The sequence below is a fragment of the Calidris pugnax genome, unplaced genomic scaffold (genome assembly GCF_001431845.1).
Source record: "Calidris pugnax isolate Ruff unplaced genomic scaffold, ASM143184v1 scaffold8, whole genome shotgun sequence".
NCBI lineage: Eukaryota > Metazoa > Chordata > Aves > Charadriiformes > Scolopacidae > Calidris > Calidris pugnax.
Window position 1 is genome coordinate 808825 of NW_015090830.1, and position 16810 is coordinate 825634.

At 36.7% G+C, this 16810-nt stretch overlaps 1 protein-coding gene across 1 annotated transcript in view; it reads right to left on the reverse strand.

Moving 5' to 3' along the window:
• The window catches only part of ABCA13 (ATP binding cassette subfamily A member 13), a 182501-nt gene that overhangs the window by 72409 nt on the left and 93282 nt on the right, over positions 1–16810 (reverse strand). The gene's annotated exons all lie outside the window — the stretch shown is intronic.

Genomic DNA, 16810 nt, shown 5'->3' on the forward strand with positions numbered 1-16810 from the left:
AATTCCCCCCCCCCCCAGTGCAACTAATTAACTCTTTCTATAAGGGAAAACAGAGATTCAGCTTATGCATTATCTCTACAGCTCCAAGCACACAGCTAAAGGAGTACTGAATACCTATTTTCCCATGATCCTCACACTGGTATAACCATTTTTTATGCACTGCTACCTTTGCTTCTAGACAAATTACTATGATAAACATAGCCTGTATTAGTATTAAAGTTTTGATCCACCTTGACTGAAATGAGTGGCAACCTTTCCACGAGAATTTCAATAGGAAGTCTTCAGAGTATTAAAAAGGGCATCATAGGTGGTAGAGACATGGATTCTCATAGAACCATTCCCTTCAGTTCTCTGCTCTTATGGGACTGATAAAATTTTCTCATTTGTTAGTCAATGCATTTTTCATAATCCCAGCTCATGGGCTGTCCCTCACATTCCCATGGGAGGGTGTCCACGGCTTATAAACATCTCACCAGTCAGACATTTTCCTCATAGACTCTCGCTTCATTTCATTTTATTGTTCTCTGTCAGACACTTGTGAATCACACCAATCACTTTGCCTCCATTTTAGACCCTAATGCCTTCGAGGCATGTGCAGGCTATTACCAGCTTCTCTTACTTGTGGCTTTGCCAGACTGAATTTACTTCAGCCCCTTTTCTTCCTTATAGCATAGCAGTGTCTGGCAGATTTACTACCGCAGGTAACTGCACTGTAGCAAGACTGAATAGCCTGTTTATTGTAGTGCTCAAAGACATACTATGCTTTATGATCCCTTGCAATTTGTCTCTTCCTACCTTTCCCTTCTATATATTGAGACCACTCTAAGCAGCATTTCCTGAATAAAAATAATTGTCTATTTTTTCCAATATATGGACTCTAACTCAACATTTCTAATGCTGCCCAGCCAAGATACATCACAAGAAGATGTAAAAACCATTATATTAAAAGTATATGTTTGCCTCAGGCACTTCTTTTAAAAACTGTCTTTTCTAAAAAAAGCATATGATTGTTTAAAATTCTCGTTGAGAAAGGTGTCAAATGTCTTTCTGAATCTTCTTAAATTTCAGTCTTTGTGTCCTTGAAATCTGTCTTTCCTTTGTGTTTCAGGAAAAAAACCAAAAATCTTATCTGTTTTGAATTTATTCTGTTTGATGGTACAGGATATGTGCCTAAATCTTGCTTTAGGAGACAGGTTATAGAAGTTTCCAATCTATCTTGTGCATAAATAATCTCAAGCTTTCAGTCTCCTCTTATAAAAATCTTTATAGTCCTAACCACCCTCAACACTTGCCTCAAGTCCCCTTATATTACCACTGTATCAGTCTCAAGATATATTGTATTCAACACAACTGCCTATCAGATGTGGAAACACTACTGATTTATACAATAGCATTATGCATTCTTGTGCTGATCTGCTTGTCGTCTTTATGCATCATACCATTTTGTGTGACTGCAGCCACACTGTGAAAAGTAGCCTGCATTGGGCTTTCTATAATTGACTCAATATGGCTTTCAATATTCCCAAAGTATTAAATCGCTCAAAAAGAAGAAAAAAAAAGCTAAATACTTTTCCTGTGTACACCTGTTATTTAACCCTTCATGTTTCTTAACCCTACATGCATAGTCTAATTTAATTTTCTTTCAACTAGAACCTACAAAATTAATTTTTGCTTCATAAAGCTTTTAAGTAATTCTCCACCTACATCTCATGTGTATGTCAGGAAGCATAAAAGCAGCACAAATTTATAGGAAAACAGTTTCTGATTATCACTGATAATCAGAAAGGCTACAAGACATGGCCAGCTGACCTCTCTGTTATGAAGTCAATTTTTATGCAGAAAGATTATGGAAATATTCTCATTAATAATTTAGATCATAAAATTAAAAATCTGACCTAACTGTTAGAAGCTGTCTTGCTTGAATTACGATGGCAATTATCTGGAAGAAGTGCAATTATGTTCACAATTAAGTTGTACTTTCCAATTCATCCAGACTCTCCTTTGTACTATGGAAAAGATTTTTGCCAGTTTCCAATTCATACAGTAAATATCAGGTACAGGGAAACAGAGCATAAGTCCTAAAATTTTGTAATCAAGATTTTGAAAACTGTTACCTATAGACTGCTCTAGAATTAGGAGCCAAATATTTTATGTCTCTAACTGGATATTAGATGGTCTTTTTCTCCCCCTTTTTGCAATTCTAGAAAATCATATAATTACAACCTTTTCCATGGCACAATAAAATAAGAACAAATAGGCTATACAATCGCTATGTTAACAGCCAGGAGCAGACATTTTCAATTCTGCTTCTGTCATTTTGGCATTTAGACAAGTCATTTAGAGGAGGTCCAGATTTTGGGAAGGTAATCCTGGAACTGAAGTACCCTCACAAAAAAGTTGAGCTAGCTGACATAAAACTGGTTGCATTTGCAAGCAGTATATATCCATTAGCTTATCAGAGGTTCTGGGCCAACAAATAGTTCTAGTCCAAGCTACTGATCTGAATTTGTTCTACATTTCAGCATATGTCATACTGGCATAGAGTCAGTGCTAGCCCACCAATCTGTGCACAGAATTCCATTAGAAGGTATAAAAATGTCCTTCATCTTCTTCCATATTTGTTTAAATAAATATTATATTGATTTTGTTTCCAGGAGGATTTTGAGAACTGATTTTCATGTAGGGCATTTGAATAAAAGGCACTTTGATGGTGTGAGGTACAAAGGGAATGCCTCTAGTCTCTGTTTCATACTATGATTGATTCTTGCTTATATGTAATAGGCCTATGACCTGTCTCCATACAAAGCAGATCAAAAAAATCTATATTTTGAGGGAAATTTCACAAGAGAAATTCCCGTCTGGCATATTTAGGTAGAAATCCTCCCAGTTCCCCCAGAGACTTTTTCATTTTAAATGTTGTGAATATTTCTTCTAAAACGTTTATTCAAATTGTTTCCCTCTCAAGAATTTCCTGTCCAGAGAAGCAAAGCTTCAGCAAAACTTTAAGTTACTCCTTCTTCCCCCATACCTACTGCTTAATTCAATTAAGTGATATTTTTTGAAGGGGAAAAAAGTTTTCTTTTAATTAACAATTCAGCTTCACATTCTGGGCCCCAGATTCCAGAATGTGATGCTGCAGGGGCCTGAAGATCTTTGAGGCAGAATAATAGAGATCTAGGTAACTATAGACTTCATCAGTAAAATTAACATATTTTAAAGCTAAAGCATTGGTGTCTGTCAAGACAGGCAGTTGACTTATCAGAGCATTTCCTTCCCTTATCTAAGACATTCTTATTGTTAAAGATTCAACATGTTCAATATTTTAGCACACTGAAGACTACTGAAAGGACAGCATGAAGTAACTGATTCTTACTGAAAAATCAAGAAAGAGCCAACATAACCAGAAAAATGTGCTGAATACTCTCACCAAAAAAGAAGCAACACCCAAATCTCACAATCCAAAAAGCTGTCACTAGAAAAACTACCAGCAAACTTGTAAAGTAGCCTCTTTAAGCTCCCTATTTTTGCATCTCCTGGAGAAATGAGTACAAACAAAAGTTCAATTGTAGGCAAGAAGTTTAGAAAAAGAACGGGGCAAACTTCATTAAAATTACCCACCCTATATTTAGAAGATAGAAAATCTTAAGTCATGTCTAAACACAGGTGCTATGACCTACCCACAGCAATGTATACAAGGCTGAAGAACTGGTAGGACACCATTGTACCTAAGCCTCTTGGAGGTAGGAACACAATACTACCCTCACTCAACTGGCTGAAGAGGAATATATCTGACCTTCACTGGCCAAATGGAAGACACAGCCATATAGAGTGCTTTCGAACAGAAGAAAAAGTGTAAAACATGCAGGAGTTAGGAGACAACAAGCCTTCATCCATAAAATAATTTTCCGTACTTTTCCTTCCTGCATTGTTATGAAATCAGTGACAGAGGTGCATTCAAGCAACAACATTTGACCATGGACATCACTGTTTGCATCCAGGATTTTCATTTAGGTTTGTTGCAAGTGGTAAAGACATTGTACAGACTCATACAAGTCACATAGTTAAATGGCAATGGAAAATACATTGCTAGTATCCCCCAGAGAAAAGGAAAGAAACAAGACAGAGGTAGAGCAGATTTTTGCCCCCTTCCTTCCTATTCTTTTATTTTACTTTTTCAAAGAAAACTATGACATAATCTGAGAAACCTATATCACAACACACAACACAAGTCAATTTGTTAACAAGTAAATGAGCTGCAGTCTTTTGTTGTTGGAAGGGGAAGAACAGTTTAAATAAGGAATTTTCCAGTCATGGTTTCACATGAAATGTGACTGACGCAAACATTTTAAGTACCAATCTAAAATGCTCCACTCTTGCACACTGATTTACCTTAACCCTACCTTCCACAGGATAGCTTTGGGATGGCTAACTAGCAAACTGAGAAATAATTAAAACCAGGACTAATTTTTAGGTACTGAATAACCCAACTGAATAGAATACATTATAGTTATCAAAATAATTAACTGAATAGAATACATTATCTAGATTCTCAACAGCTCATTAATGGATATATTGCCTTTGCTGATATGGGCTAAGCAGTTAGAGGTGAAAATGTGAAATCACAGCTTCAACACTGCAGACATCTCTGCAGCAAATGACTACCCCAAAAAGATTGATTCCCGCCCCCTAACCTCTTCAACTTTTGTACAGATTACTAAATGAACTTGAATAGAGTCCATCTGAATCTACCCCTTCCCACAGCTGTCCAACATCAGAGCATGTACGAAATAGTCAGAACAGGAGATTTTTAGTGTAAGAATGAAAGTTTAAGATGTTTACTCATTCTTTCCGGAGACACCATAGCCTCACCCACATTACAAATATTATCCTTCAATTTCAAGAACTTGTTTTTCTTCTAAGTTAGAAAATACTATTACCTGTATTATACAAACGTGAGCACCATTGAATGCAGACCACGTATTTATTAGCAATTATACAAATTAGATAAAAACTAAAAAATTACATCCAAATTTTCCCTTCCTTTACATCTTCACAGACATCCAAGGTGATTTAAAATAGACATTAGAAATCTATCACCTGAAGTAATAATTTAGGTATCTGTAATACCCATACCAAATACAAAGGTAAGCCAGCATCTTGAATTCACATATAACTAATACTGAAATACACATAGTATTTCCTGACTGTTTTAACCTTCTATTTAATGCAAGAATATGCAGTCTCATAACACTGCAAAATCCATTAAGCTATCTCATCACTCATATCAAAATAACAGAACATCCTCTAAAAGTATAAATGCCACACCATTCAATAACACCTCATGTGTGGTAATAGATAAGAATTTTATAACAGATGTGTATGACAGCCACGCTCTATTTTAAGAGTAAATTTGGGGAAGCAAAAGAGTCTAAATGGCATTCAGCAAGTAAATATGGTAGATAGAAAATCAGTGAACTGGGACCTCTGCTTTTAATTTATGGTCATGATTTATAATCTTACCTTCCCATACCTATTTATCTGTTTTATCTACTCATTAAATTCAGCTTTAAAACTAGATGGCAAGCTGTCAGAGGTAGTGAGAATCTGGGGGTTTTTTTATCCTTACTATTTGTCTGTAGGGTGTCTGGAACAACAGGGCTTGACTTTAGATTGGGTTTCCAAGGTACCACTGCTCCTAAACAGTAATAGCCAGCACAACAGCCAGGAAAAAACAACACCCTAGCTGCTGCTGAAGTGTTAGCTGATGTCACTGAATTTCACTGAATTTTTTAGAGTTGGAAGGGACCATAGAGATCATCTAGTCCAACTCCCCTGCTGAAGCAGGATTGCCTAGAGCTTGTCAGAGCATGTTACTCAGGACTGCATCCAGGCGGGTCTTGAAAATCTCCAAAGAAGGGGACTCCACGACCTCCCTGGGCAGCCTGTTCCAGGGTTCCGTCACCCTCACCGTGAAGAAGCTTTTCCTCATATTTGAGTGGAACCTCTTATGTTCCAACTTGTGCCCGTTGCCCCTCGTCCTCTCACTGGGAACCACTGAAAAGAGTCTGGCTCCCTCCTCCTTCAACCCTCCCTTGAGATACTTGTAGGCGTTGATAAGGTCTCCCCTCAGCCAGTGTCAAAACACTTCTTGTTGTTTTTACTACTATGAAAATGGGTAGGCATGTAGCCATAACAGAAACTCAATTGAGCATATATTTATTTTGGAATGTAACACTTTTAGTGAATGGTACAAGCACCTACTCTGGTTATAAAAACACTGCCATAACTTTCAACAAAGGGAATTAATTTTCTAGTACAAAATAGTTGGTTTTCTTCCCTTCTCTAGCCCGAAGCACACAAATAATGCACAAGCATAAGGAAATGGGAAACAATGGTGCTGCCTTCCTATCCATTACCTTACAGAACCCAAAGGGAACCAAAAAGGTTTGTTATACTGACAGCCATGCTGATTTGATGAATGGCCATCTAAGCTAGTCTGGTCCTGATGGAAGAGGACACATTGGTGAATGTACTGTTCCCATAATTCATAAATTTCATTTCTTTCTACAGCTGTGACTTTCAGTGCCTAATACAATCTCTTTTTTCACATTTCCATGTTTTCTTTTGCTTTGCCCTGATTTATACCTATTCTCTACATTTTATTTGGGGTCACTGCCAGTCTAAACCATACTGAAAAAGAAGTTGGAATTAAGCACCCACTATTTTTTAGCTTTGCATGGCAAAATCTACTGTGGCCAAAGCACCTTCATCATGATGAGATGGGCATATTCTTTGGAAACAAATGAAAGATAAATATTCAGCCAGGTGAACACAATCCTATCATGTGCTGAAAAGGAAAATTACTGTAATTTTGGGAGCCCTAATTCTCTGATTGTGAGTTTCTGCATGATTAAGTTGCAACATTAACAAATATGATAATTTCAATTTCCAGGAGATAATTTTCCAAATAGATATGCTTTTATTGTAGTACTATCTCCCCTGCAGTGATGCACCTGCAATGAATTGCCACGTGGAGGAGGGGACAACAGGAGGAACAGTTGAAAAGCAGGCATGGAATGGTGGTTACAAAATGGAAGACTACTTGAACCTTCTGTCTGTACTCTTTAAAAGCACAAAAGCAGAAAATTACAGCCTGTCAGAGTCATCAAAAAAAGATCCGAATTGATTTCATGTATATATATACACACATACAGACATATATATCTCAGACTTGACAGAGATAAAGAATGTATTTGTACATGTGCAGTGAAACATCCATCAGATGCAACTTTTGCACTCGAATTACCTCTTATTACCTCATATGAGGCTAGAATTGTCTCATATTACAATAAGCAGCACGCTTTTTGAGATTGGTTCCTTTTATTTGTAGAAGTGTAAACAGTACTCAGAGAGCTATTAGAATTCACCCCACTGGATTCAACCTGTAGACTCAGGTTTGAGTCAATATTGAATCCAATGTACACAATATGGCTCCAGAATTTATGCTGTGTTTGGTGAAGATTTGGTGAAAGAAGAGGACAGCAATACAATCTGAATGCTCTCTTTACCACAGCACTTACCATTACATGTGAGACTTCATGCTAAATATTTTAGCATTAGCACGCTTAGCTAGCGTGCGTGCTAGCTTTGACCTTAGCTAGGGTTGAAGGAACTATACATGCAAACCAAGTGTTGTCAAGTACTTTCCACTGGCAACTGGGTTCCCAGAAAGGGGACTTTTAAATTGCAGCTGCCCAGTTTTGTACTGCTGATGACTTTTGTTACACAGCTGCTCAGTTTGCAGTGAGGCAAACTGAGCAGGCACTGTAAAAAGCGCTCTGGAACAAGCCTCCTGGAATCGTTCAGAGAACTCTCAGACAACAAATGGAGCAAACCTCTTCAGCAGGGCCAAGATTTCACCCTGATAGACAAGGACAACCTTAGTCACTTTAATTTTTACAATTTGTGCAAGTACTACCTTGATATGAATAAGTACTCAGTCTAAAATATTGCAAATGCCATAATCAAGAATATTTTTAGACACTGTCTCTACTGGAATTACTCTTATTAGCAATAAAATCATATCAGCGTTTATGCAGGGAAACAATTCAAAATGGAAAGATAACTGTGTTCTGCAGGAGGCATGTTTTATTCAGACCCACAGCCACAGCAAACAATTGAAAAATTTATTTGATGAATAATCTCTTTCCTCAGGCATTCTGGTATCTCATAAATGGTAGCATTAACAGCTAAAAGGATCCCATTAACAGAACCAACAGTTAATGCCTCCAATGAATATGGGAACCTAGATAAACTGAAAAAATAGATCAAGACAGACAGAAAGAGAAAAAATGATATGAGTAAAAATTTCCACCTACACAAAAGTCCAACACCACTTCTACATATCATAAATTCAGACATATATTTCAAATAAGGAATTAACTGGCAACAGTGTCATATACAAATCTTATCAGGGTGTCACCTTGTCACCTATGTAAGTTTATTGCATAAAAAGTTAGCAAAAATAAGTGCTTTCCTAAGTGCTAACTGCTCAGCATACTGCCTTTCATACTGCATCTACTTTGGACGTTGTCCCTGTAACTGCTAAAACAGTTTTTTGTTAACTTTGAGAAATGTAAAACCTGTAGTCCTTCAGAATGTTGCTGGTACCAGAGAAAACAAATGTGTGACTACTGATAATGTCTTTGTGGGCGTTTGTAACACACAAAAAAAAAATGTATTAGTGACAGCGCAGAGACAACAATTTCACAAAAGGAAATACTTTTGAGAAGGTATTGGACAAATTAAAATCTAGTTTCATGCAGAAATATCAGCCCAAATACAACCTAGCAAGGATAACTAAGATGTATACCACACCTTTTACATCCATATGGTATTTACTCATTAGATGAAGCAAGATGAGAAAACTCTTTGAAGCTCTTTCCCTAAGCAACATTTCATTTCAGAATGAAAAGTATACTTAGTCTTGATAAGAATTTCTTAAAAAAATGGACCATATTAATATCAAATACAATTAAATTACTTACATAATTTGTGTTAAAGTATCTGTATTTGCTGGTGCAACAGCATTAATAAAGCAAAGTTGTGTTTTAAAATATTTGTGTTAATGTGTGAACATACTCATACGCTATGTTCACTTATAAAAATATTTAAATATATACACACACCAGTACCCCTGGGGGAAAAAAGAAATCTATAAAATATATACACCACCTATAAGCTAAAGCAAGGCAAGGAACCATCAGAATTTACTTTGCATATAAAACCTAAAGACTAGCTATTAACTACAAATATTTTCTAACACCATATATGTGACTTTGTATTAATTATCTAAGAGTGAAATTTTCCTCCTACACATTGGCCTCGTATTCTGAGGGAAAAAAATAACCAGTTCATCTTGAATGTAAGAAGTAAATGCTCTCTGTGGCAAACTCCTGCTACTGAGCAACAGAAAGAACATAAGCCAAAAAGGATTTCACTACTTAAGCTATGGAAGACCATATTACTACAAGCGTAGCAAAAGCCACATTAGTGTTACACCAGGCAACCTGTTGTTATTTAACTTTCAGTTGCTTTTCAGATAACAGATGATCACATAATCCATACACTGAATACAGATTTTTGAAGATGTTGCAAATGTGAAAAATGTGGAATACCTCCAAAAAGTGCAATCAGGTCATTCTCAAAAGCAGTAAGTGAACACAGAAATACTGTCTGCCAGACCTTATTTATTCTCTGAGGAAGAGCTCTTCTTCTTTTATATTTTTTTGGTTTTCCTTTTATATTTTTTTTATTTTTTTGTAAAAATTATTTAGGAATAGGAATGATTGCAACATGAAATGGAAGACAAGCAGTCCTACAGAGTGGAGAACAAGACTCCTGAATATTTCATTAAAAGATAGGATTTTAAAAATACCATGAAAGATCATAAAGGCTGTCAATACCTCTTCCCTGTCTAGAGGTGTTGTAATAGCTTCAACAAAATACAGGAACTAAAAGAAAACAACAGGAAACCTACTCTACAAAGAAGAAAATGAAATCACTTGATCACCTATCAACAGACATCAAATTCTGCTCTGTTACCCATGTGCAGAAATCAGTAGTACCTCTCACTGCAGCATATTTTCTGCAAAAGCCCTAAGCTTGTGCCAAATGCACTGGGAGAAGGTACATACTTCCCTAGGTAGACTAACTCCAGTTGTTAATTAACCTCTTCGGAGAAGTGCTTGCCTTTAGCTTCCAGCTATTTATTTCTCTCCAATATGACCCCCAATATTAACTCTTCTCTGTTCCCTTTTCAAATTCTCAACTTTTCCTTAACGACATTGAGACTTAAAAATATGGAGAGAAAAGTTGTATGTAGTATTGTAGCATCAGTCTCATTAATTTTGTACCGATAGTCAAAATTACTTCTTCACATCATGTTGTAGATTAAATTGAAACATAAATGTTCTTAGCCATACTGTCTTAAAATGCTTTTTCACCAGGATTAGTAGGTAACTTTCAAAGTCAATGTTTTCCAGAATATTACTCCCCATTACATAGATTTACCCAGTGTTTGGTTTAATTAAAACACACCTTATTTAGAATAGATTCAGCTTTCCAAGTGATCTAACTCACTCTTTCAGATTGGTCTGACTCATTACTATTCTTCCAGTCCCCTGCAGCAGTCACTTTGGTTTTTTCATATACAAAGTTATATTTATTTCATTATCACTGATGAAAATAATCAAAAGGCAGATTTAAAACCCAGTGAAAATTCACTGAAAGCTCTTCAGTGTGATGTTTTGCGATTGATGACCGCTTTTTGTCAGCTACAATTTCTTAAATTTACTTTCAGATATGCTTTATAAGTACTGTATATCGTTGATCTCTTAAATCCTAATATGAGCAATGTAACATTTTGCCCAATATGCTTCAAAATGGCTAACACCAGATGCTTCAGAGGAAGGTTTAAGCAGCCATAAAAATTAGTTATGCATTAACCTGCTTCCACTCCAGCACTTTCAGTGGCTAACTTATCCAAGAAGTTCAAAGACATATAAGCTTTAATAGTACTTCTGTTACTATAGTTAAATATACACTAATAACCACTCTGGCTTTTTTAAACATATTACCAGGGTCTTAGTCTTCATAACGTTTCATGGCTATGAATTTCAAATTATATGTGTTGCTGTATGAAAACCATAATTTTATCTGGTTTTAATTTTCTACAGTTTAGTTTCACTATATCTCAGGTCCTGATCATATTTTATTCCCAGATCCAAAGTTGTTATCTCCCAAAAGTTCTAAGATGTAGAATGCTACAAAATTAATTCATTTGGCTCTTCAGCAAGATGTCTGAATATCTTAATTCTGCAGTATTGGTCCCTTAATGACCCAATGAGCCCACTGTCTAGCCACTGTCTGTCTAGCTCTTGCATATGCTCAGAATATTTTGTTACTTATCCATGGTTAGATAGTCACCCCCTAAAAACTTGCTCTTAGCTCTCCGGATTATTTCTGTACATATACTGCCTGCTGTAGTTTATGATAATTTTATTGGACTCCACAGATTTGGTTTCTTCATTTTCTCAAGGCTATTTGGCTCCAACAATTTTTTCATGCAGTCATTGCGAGCTCAATCTAACCTTTTTCTGCATGCTCTGCATACATTTACAAAACAATAACCATCAATCCTGTGCCCCAGCTGTGAAGAAATTAATTATGCACATCTGTATTATAATATATGCATGTATTATGCCTGCACCCATAGGCATTCCCTAACTTAAAAAGAAAATCTTAACTGTTCTCACCAAAAGGTGAGTTTTATTCCAAGGTTTTTGATTATTTAAAGTTACCAATATTAGAATTGTTACAATTAATTTAATTAACAGATTTTTACTTACCTCTAATATTTGCATTTGGAAAGGGTCAAATAATTCTGAGTTTATTTTGTGTTATGGTGGTGCATTGACCCTGGCCAGCAGCTAAGCACCGCAGAGCTGCTTATTTCCCCCTCTTCCAGCAAGATGGGGGAGACAATATGAAGAGAGAAAGGAAAAAAACTTGTGGGTCAAGACAAAGACAGTTTAAGAAGCAAATAAAAAGAAAGAAAAAATAAAACCCAACAAAACCACAAGCCATGTGAAGGCCATCGCTCACCACCTCCAACAAGTAGGCTGATGCTCAGCCAGTCTGGTAGCAATGGCTACCTTCCCAAAAAAACGCTCTCCTCAGTTTTTATTGCTGAGTACAACAACTATATGGAATCAAATAATCCTCTGGTAACTTGGCTTAGCTATCCACATCATGTCGCCTCCCAGCTTCTTGCTAACCCTCAGCCTACTCACTGCAGGGATTGGGGGACAGAATGAGAGGAAAAGAAAGCCTTGACACTGCAAGTACTCAGCAACAGCCAATACACTAGTGTGTTATATAGAATCACAGAACTGCCTAGGCCGGAAGGGACCTTTCAGATCATCTAGTCCAACCATCAACCTAGCGCTGACAAAAAGCACCACTAAACCATGTCCCTAGGCACTACTGTTTTAGTCACAAATCCAAAACATAGCACAGTAAGGGCTCTTGTGAAGGAAATTAACTGCATTCCAGCCAGACCCAGTACAATAAGACCCTGTAAAATTTAACTAGTAATTATCAAAGCTCCAACTTCAGTGAAATACTGTCATATTTTGCTGAAGTGATGTCTCTTCTCTGTTTTTGGCATTGGTCATCAGTTTAAATTATGTAATTTTTATTTTTTTTTCAGTTGCATTTAAGAAGGCAGATGCACACTGCTCAATTCCATGTCTACACTACATCTTGGGAGACAAGAAACAACATTTTGATTTCTACGCAATCCTGACTCCTCAAGGGCTCAGTACCAGTAAAGGATAGCCAATATCCCTGCTTGTGCTCAGATCCATGCTTTGTCAAAGCAGGTCTCTAATCCAAATTCGTTTACAAATCAAATAGCAGCAGCCTGTGATCTTCTCAATAACCCAGCTGTTTGCTTTAGGGGGCTTTGAAAATTCATTTGACGATTATGACAACAGAAAGTTTGACTGCCTTTGAATCTGCTTTCAAAGACAAAATTATACAGGTCAAGATATTGCCCATGGAGTATTCTGGTTAGCTTTGACAATGATGGATACCTTTCATGACCATTTCCCAGATCCCTTATGCCTACACTTCACAACTGTCCTTAATGATGAATGACAGTCATCTGCAATGAACGACAATTTTCCTGTACTCTCATCCCCAAAGAAATGGCATTATCATCACATTTTCTTGCCATAATTTATCAGACTGAAAAATATAGTCTCCGAACACTAGATTCTTTATTAATATAATAACTTGAACAAATAATATGTTATGTGTTTTGAAATGCAGATGGTAAAAGATATCAAATTGTTAGGTACAGTATACTCTGTTTTCATTTCTTTAGGAACTCTAAACCTTAGTTTCTAATGAAAATACAATGTGGAGAAGGGAGACTGTTTTGATTTGAAATTGCTTCAGATATCCTAGCTGAACCTTGAAGAAATACTCAACTGATCGCTATAAAATAAAGGGATATTCAAAGCTGTATTTTGAATGGAAGTCTTGTTCTCATCACTCACAGCAGTGGATATTTTCTTTGTTTAGTGAAGGTTTTTTGCTCTACAGTTACCTCTTCACTGATTCAACAGGGACAGAAACAGCTTAGTAAAAAGACCCTCTGCAAAAAGTTTCATCCAGTTTGCACTTTGTGAGAAAAGGTCTCATCTTAGACCACAATTCTTGGCACTGATTACTCCTTACTATGAGATCTAATTGAATTTATCTTAACAAATAACAGAAGCTAGGTTCAAAACTGTTATTTCCATTATTGCAACAATGAAAGTCCTCAGACCAGGACATCTCTGTGTCTGTGTTCTGTAGAGCCAAAACAAAACCAACTCCATATAGATGGTTTGACATCTAACCAAAGACTATAATCTATATATAAACAATGAAATAGAAAGAAACATGGTACGTGTAGAAGCATGAGAATCCCAGGAACAATGAGAAATATTGATGAGCTTGGTGCACGCTGTCATTGGAGAACTTGAGCCTTGCATTTTGCAAGGTATCACATTAGTGACTTCTAAGGAGAGTTTTTAAGGAGAACAAGCTTCCTAAGGTTTGAAAAATGTTAACAAGGATGCCCTCCCTGGCTTGCAAGGCAGGAAAATAGAAGGCAAGAAGGAACTTGTTTTAAAAAAAACCAAACATGTGAAGCAGCCTAAAATAACATGTCACTTGAGAGGACAAATTTTCTGCTATGGGGGGCAACAGCTTTTTTTTTTTCATTATTTGCACATGGATGGAATTGAATACACCTTTCTAATAGGTTACAGCTTTATATGTATGATATATCTCAACAATATTTATCCATTGTTAGTATGAGTCAAAGAGGACAATTAGTTGCCAGGGACTGGTAGGAAGCAGTATGTTAATGCTGATGCAGTGAGACAGTGATTGTGCGTGTGTGTACACATAGTACAAGGGTGGGAAGACGACTGTGAAGTGATACAGAGGTGAATCACAGTAAACATAACATCTACTACACAGGGCAGATCATGTAACACACACAAACACACAAAAAAATCAATTACCAAGTAGTAGCAGACACTGTTCTCCATTTACTTGTGCATTCCTCAAGTTTAGGAACTTTGTGCATGTTAATCTTTGTGTTTGTGAGCTTTATAAATCTGGCTGCTTCAGAGGATACCTAATTTTCTACTTACAGGTTGCTTTGGCAGCATTTGCATGGTCCAAGTGTGCTGCTCGTTGAATGAAGGGCATCTTCTCTGAGTCCTGAAGTAGCTTCAGAAATACCTTTCATGAAATAGGAAAAAAATAATTTAGAATCCATTTCGTAAAATCCAGGTTGTCAGATATTAGTAGTGGCTGCTGTAGCCACCCTGCTGGAACGACTATAAAATGAGTCAAGCCCTCCAGTGCAGGAATCCTGAGGATGAGAGGAAAAGAATAAATGCCGATAGAAGCAAAAGCACCTATGCAAACCACTGTTGGGCCATGGACACTACTATCTGCAAAGACTTTTTCAATAGACTGGCTGCCCTTGATTGGCATTTTATGCTCCTAAACTGTGGCATATGTTGGAACTTGGTTACTGCATTTTTTTACCAAGGGCATATTAACAGCTCCAAGTCTTTTCTGATATTCCAGCTAGAAATCTGTAGGCACAAATGGAACTGCTACCAGAATTACAGCTGCACCAATACAACTAAATCTAATGTACAAAATCCTACAGAATCAAGAATCCACAGAGCTCTGGGAAGTATCCACAGATTTATGCAATCATGTGGGCATAATGGTACTGAGAGACATTTCAAGGACAATGCAATCATCAGGCACAGTCAACATTAACAAAGTCCTGTCTAATACAATGGAGGGGACTGGGCAACAATGCACATTTTGTAGTAAAACCATTAGCATGCATACCCCAAATTGAGAGAAGATGTTAGGATCCTGTTACCTAAAATCACTATAGCAAAAACTGAAATTTTTTTTAATAAAAGTAACAACCTAAAAATCTACATTAGTGTAAATTTGTAAGGGTCGAATCTTCCTAAGCAAGGGAGGACACCTCAGAATGGAGTTAAAGATAACATTTTTTAAAATCCCAGCAGATTTCACCAACTTTGTAATCATGAGATCTATTTAAATGGTATACACACTTTGCCAAATATGTTTCTGTTAGACCTATTATTTCTTGCTTAATTCTGAGCAAGAATTCTGTTTCTTGGTTCTATCCATATAAAGTCCTTTGAGTTTTATCGAGATGTATTTCATTTATCAGTCCCTCAGCCTTGCAGAAGCTTGGAACAGCTGTCATAGTGAGTCAATTATTAACACTCACCCTACTCAAAATGAAAAATAAAATTATTTTTTTCTTATCTTAACCTGAACTGCAATTTAATCAGTGATCTAGGAACTTCGGAAAAGAAGAAAGAAAAGAAAAAATTAACAGAAAATACAGCTACCATGAACATCCCTAATTGAACAGCAAAAGTACAACCAAGTGTTGTTTTCTCTTCATGAAAGCCTTCTCTTGCTTTCTCTTCTCTGTTTGGGTTGAGCTTAAAAAAGACTTAGATTATAACCACAGAGCGACTTTCAGAAATCATTAAAAAAGTATTTATTTCTTCCCACAAAAGAGCCTGGTATCAGCTACAACAAAAAAAAAATTCCTTTTTCCCAAGGAGCTCATATGATAGTCAATAAAAAACAGTCAATTTGAAGTTCTTTATAGTTGTGGAAAGATATCTCTTGACTTGCTAAGGTCTGACTGTTACATAAACCATGTTTTGCTTAGTCAATACGGTTGCCATTTAACAGTGGTTATTGATTGCACGTCTTACCTGCGAACTTTAAGGGAACACTTTTGGCCATTAACAACTGCAAGGCCAGAAAAAATTAATACCTCCTGACATTTCTGTATTAGACTCTGGAGGGAGATCCCCACTGCCCAAAGCCACATTCTAATTTGTTGCCTTGGACCTGCTTGCTGATGGCTCCTCTGCTCACCAGTTCTGTCAAGCAAACAAAACTAAATTGAATTGACTAAAACCACAAAGGAACTGCTCTCTCTCTGGCTAGGATGAAGGCTACACTACAATACGTTGCCTGCATATACTCAGTTAAGTGTCAAAATTCCTGCTGGAGTCACAGACAGACATTTTCTTCCCAGATATTCCTTCTGGGAATAAGCAATAAGTATAAGCAAGACCTTACCCTTCTGGGAATGGAGAGGGGT